The following is a 6000-nucleotide window of genomic DNA, read 5'->3' on the forward strand; positions in this document are numbered from 1 at the left end:
AGTAAGGATGGGCCCAAAAAATCAAAGGCTTCCACTAAGAGGCGTGGTGGTACTATATCGAGGGGGCTGGGATCTGGTTTAAGGGTGTCAATGGTTCTTTTTAACTGTGAAAGTGAGACTAGATCAAATGATTCTAAGACAATGCCATGATTAACAGTAAGAAGTTCATAGCCAGTTTGAACAATGCCGCGGCGGATAATATCAGTTTTGCTGACAAAGAATAATAGAAACTGCTCAATGGGAGAGGGTAATATCAGCCAGGAGATCAGAGAATTCAGAAATGAAAGTATCATTAATTACAGGAGGTCTATAAACCACAGCAAACAACAAAGAAGGGGAGCTGCACACTTCGAAAAGTTGCAGTTCTAAGCTACTAAATGGACCCTTTGTAAGGCTCTGACACAAGAGCATACTTTTAAAAACAGTGGCAATGGCCCTACCACGGCGAGTCAGAAGAGGAGAGTTTAAAAACGAATAACCTGATGGTACCAAGTCAATAAAACATGAAGAGTCACCATTTAAAATCCAGGTCTCAGTGATGAAGAAAAAAATCCAGATTATTTCAGGTAATAAAATCTTGCAGAATAAAAGTTTTATTAGATACTGATCTCATGTTCAAGAGAGCAGCCTTGATAGAGGTAGAAGAGCTCGTTGTGGGATGAGCACAGGTGAGCATACAAAGATTAGCAGCGTTTACTGACGATTGCACACCGAGGAAAAGTGATACCGCCTTGAAATGGAGAAATTAAATCCGGTATCCAGCGCCCATGGACCAGGGATGGAATCTTGTGCAGGAGAAGATGGGTCATAGATGACTCACAGGCATTGGGAATCCAAGCTCTGGGACTTGCATCAGCGTTGGACAGTGATTGTTGAGATAAACTAATACAAAAAAAATAAGATAAAACATTGATTAGCGAGATGATCAGACGGCCAGCCACACCAGTTTGGTTTCACTTCTACCAAACAGGAATTGTGCAAGTCGCACTTGGTAAGTGAGGCAACTGTTTTCCATATATTTCCATTTGTTGAGAAACAAAACCTTGGAGAATGGTGTCATCATTGTATTTTTTGTCAGTGAGAGGTTTTTTTAGAATGTCTAATATCGTTGATTGTTAGTTACACTATTATTTAAATTAAACTGATGTATTCATTACAAAAAGTAAAATTAAAAGCTATACTGTTCATTGAAACACAAAGAGCTGTAAACAAATCACTTTAAAATTATTACTGCATTAGTCAACAAAAAATATAGTAATAAAAAAGGTTATAAAGGTGTATTCTATGAAGCCCCCACCTCCCCAAACAACGGCTCTGATGAAAGCACTAAATCCCTGAAGGGTGACTCCCCACCCAAGAGGAACACACTAAATTCACTAAAAAACACATGGAAAAAAATAGGTTGCAACACCAGAGAGTTTGATAAACAATGCTATAATAGATTATGATCTAAACATTTTAAGACATTCAAAAGTGTATTTTCAAAAGTGAGCATTTTACACATCACATCTCATATTGCAAATGAGTAATGGTAACTTATCAATTATGGAAAAGTATTATTAGATGGTTGATTGTAATTGCATGGCAAAGTAAAACTACTAATTTAATAATTAAATAGCAATTGAAATATTGCAAGAAAAAGACTATTATGGAATATCTGTATGAATGTTTATTAAAACGATCTGTGATCTCTTCAGAATGATTTCAAAAGGGTATTGAAATTTGTTATGACATGAGCCAGCTGCAATATGTTCAGTCATTGCAAAAGCAAAAATTACTGTAATACTAGAAAATTGCAGGCAACTTTGAATAGGGACTATTAAGTTTCAGAAAATGGGAATGTTTTATTCAAAGTGTAGTATAGGCCATAAGTGTACATATGAAAAGCATAAAATATATACAAGGATTTTATATTTATTTTCAGTATTGCAACAGGGCTCATGTATGAATAACTTATACTATAATAATTTTAAATTAAGTAAATGTGGCTTTTTAACAAAAACAAACAAAGAAAAAACTTAATTTGGACATTTAAAGCTTGATCTTTTTTATCCCTGGTAAGTAAAACAGAAATATTTTCTGCTTATATTGTATGATTTTTACAGTTCATGCCTTTTATTGTTTAAAAAAGGGCATTTGTTTATTTGTTCTGCAACAGACCATATCTTATTTTTCCATATGCTACAAAACGTCTGGAATGCCAGGTCTGCTTTTTTGTTCAGATATACTGTATTTCTTGCTGAAGTTAAACTTTGTTATGCTGAAAAAAGTGCTCACGCATTTTTTTGGCAGAAGCTGTGAAGAGAACTGTAAAAGCTGCATAGTGTGTTTGAAATCCACGTGCTTCTGAGCCAAAGAGCAGACATGATAGGTCTTAAGAAAAGCTGCTTACTTACTGACCTGGAATGTTCCTCTTAGGATGCTGTGAGCATCAATCAACAGTATTCAAATTCAATAGTTACACCATAATGGTGTTGGTATACATAATATATATATATATATATATATATATATATATATATATATATATATATATATATTGTGACAGTAGGGGGGTCGCTGTTGCCCCGTGGAACCCACAGACAACACGTCCAGACACCAGGTAAAAGTATCAGAAATTATTTTAATTTCTTCAATACTGAGCTCAAAGCACCTTCACCTCCACAATACTCAATAATTCACAAATAATCAATACAATAAACACAATAAATCCTCCTCTCCGCCCAGCAGCTCCGTCACCCTTCCTCCCAACTCCGGCTCAGTTTGCTGGGTTTCCCATAGTCCTTTTATAGTCCTTGACCCGAAAGTACTTCTGTCCTTCAGTCCATGTGTTTCCATAGCACTTCCGGGTCCAATGGAAACTCTTCTTTTTCTTCAGCCCGGAAGTACTTCATTTCTTCCATCCCAATGACTAGTGAGTACTTCAGGGCTATAATATAGAAACACTTGTGGCCCCCTGCTGTGTCCCCTGGCGGCCCCCGTGATATCCAGCAACGCTGTGAAACTGAACTCTATTGTCCATGATGCCCTCGGGCCATGTTGCAGGGAGAACTCCATCTAGCAGCCTGAGAGTGTTGGCCGGGATAAACTGCCTTCCATCTCTTACTATATATATATATATATATATATATATATATATATATATATATATATATATATATATATATATACACACACTCACCTAAAGGATTATTAGGAACACCTGTTCAATTTCTCATTAATGCAACTATCTAATCAACCAATCACATGGCAGTTGCTTCAATGCATTTAGGGGTGTGGTCCTGGTCAAGACAATCTCCTGAACTCCAAACTGAATGTCAGAATGGGAAAGAAAGGTGATTTAAGCAATTTTGAGTGTGGCATGGTTGTTGGTGCCAGACGGGCCGGTCTGAGTATTTCACAATCTGCTCAGTTACTGGGATTTTCAGGCACAACCATATCTAGGGTTTACAAAGAATGGTGTGAAAAGGGAAAAACATCCAGTATGCGGCAGTCCTGTGGGCGAAAATGCCTTGTTGATGCTAGAGGTCAGAGGAGAATGAATTGGCCAACTGATTCAAGCTGATAGAAGAGCAACTTTGACTGAAATAACCACTCGTTACACCCGAGGTATGCAGCAAAGCATTTGTGAAGCCACAACACGCACAACCTTGAGGCGGATGGGCTACAACAGCAGAAAACCCCACCGGGTAACACTCATCTCCACTACAAATAGGAAAAAGAGGCTACAATTTGCACAAGCTCACCAAAATTGGACAGTTGAAGACTGGAAAAATGTTGCCTGGTCTGATGAGTCTCGATTTCTGTTGAGACATTCAAATGGTAGAGTCAGAATTTGGCGTAAACAGAATGAGAACATGGATCCATCATGCCTTGTTACCACTGTGCAGGCTGGTGGTGGTGGTGTCATGGTGTGGGGGATGTTTTCTTGGCACACTTTAGGCCCCTTAGTGCCAATTGGGCATCGTTTAAATGCCACAGGCTACCTGAGCATTGTTTCTGACCATGTCCATCCCTTCATGACCACCATGTACCCATCCTCTGATGGCTACTTCCAGCAGGATAATGCACCATGTCACAAAGCTCGAATCATTTCAAATTGGTTTCTTGAACATGACAATGAGTTCACTGTACTAAAATGGCCCCCACAGTCACCAGATCTCAACCCAATAGAGCATCTTTGGGATGTGTTGGAACGGGAGCTTCGTGCCCTGGATGTGCATCCCACAAATCTCCATCAACTGCAAGATACTATCCTATTAATATGGGCCAACATTTCTAAAGAATGCTTTCAGCACCTTGTTGAATCAATGCCACGTAGAATTAAGGCAGTTTTGAAGGCGAAAGGGGGTCAAACACCGTATTAGTATGGTGTTCCTAATAATCCTTTAGGTGAGTGTATATACATATACTAGCAAAATACCCGCGCTTCGCAGAGGCGAAGTACTGCATTAAAATTTTTATTAAGAAGAAAATTAAACCTTTTTAAACTGAGGGAAAATATGCCATTAATTATTTGTTAAGGATCTCTTTGTATACCACATTGTGAGTTCGGCTCTCTGGTTGTAATATGACCAAGCTGTGCGCTGAGCTTACTCTTGAGCATGCAACTTACAGTTGGCCATGTGAACAGTAATCTTGTTTCAAATCTCACAGCTTGGATTGCTGCTGTCATAATCGGTTTGAGTTTCATGGTTTGTTTCAAGTACGACAGTATTTGCAGGACTTGTGTTGAAGTGACATTCGGCATCTGTCAAGCGTTGTAAGCATACAACCAGTTTCATCGATAACTTCATATCCAGCTTTTGAGAGTTTAAACATTCATAAACATCAAAGTGTCCACTACTGAAATCGTCACCTGTGAATCTAAGATGTTTAAGAGGCATTGGCGGTTGTCGAAAGGTGTAAAATATTTAGCCATTTCGGTACACTTGAAAGCGACAACCGAACAATTCAGCGGCAGCCATCAACTCACATGCAGAACCATAGGTGAAGGGCTTAAACATTTCACTCTTATATTGTTCCTGTGTAGTATAATTATCTCCTGTACTGTCATCAGTCCACACCTTGAACCTGTCCCAGTCATTCAATACATAAGACACAGTGTTCCTCCGGATGTCAAGAGTGAGCCTGATATGGCCGTGCAATATGTAACAAAGAGAATGGAAAAGGTAGGTGCCATCTCCAGGCATGGAAACCACTCAGTAAGTGACAGTTCTTTGATCGATGGTGATCACCTCGATAGACATGGTAATGGGGGTACGGCTGGAATGATAAAGGAAATGGGTACCTGAGCAATGTAAAGTAAGTCTAAAATACCTACACAATAACTATAATTGTAATAAATGAAAAATAAAACAGCGGAGAACCGTGGATTAAACAAAAAGGCTGTAGTTATCAGTAGGGAGATGTGAATCCTGTGGCAAAGCAAGGAAGGGAATGTAGAGACCGGAGCGACGGACGGCCTTATATAGGCAGGCAGCCAGCCAACAACGTGGGAGGCGTTGGGATGGGGGACCCAACTCCGCCTCACACGGTGACCGAGCTGCAGGCTATGGACGTATATATGTATGTAAGTAGGATTCAGTTAGCGTTGGGAACCCGCGTACCAGATTTCTTGAAAATGGGCCCATAAGTAACAAAGACTGTTGAAAAGTTCAATATGGCGACCGACAGTGGCATCATACCACCGAAATAAGTATGTACATTGGTTTCGGTTAGCGCAGGGAAGGCGCCTACCAAATTTCGTGAAGATGGGGCCATAAATAAGAAAGTTCAACATGGCGGACATTGTCGGCCGTTATGACCATAACGTGTAGAATTTCGAAATGAAACCTGTTCAACTTTTGTAAGTAAGCTGTAAGGAATGAGCCTGCCAAATTTCAGCCTTCTACCTACACGGTTAGTTGGAGAATTAGTGACATTGGAAAGTTCAATATGGCAGCCAACAGTGGTATCATACCACTGAAATAAGTACGTACATCGGTTTTGGTTAGCACA

Source organism: Polypterus senegalus, chromosome 4 (assembly GCF_016835505.1).
Source record: "Polypterus senegalus isolate Bchr_013 chromosome 4, ASM1683550v1, whole genome shotgun sequence".
NCBI lineage: Eukaryota > Metazoa > Chordata > Cladistia > Polypteriformes > Polypteridae > Polypterus > Polypterus senegalus.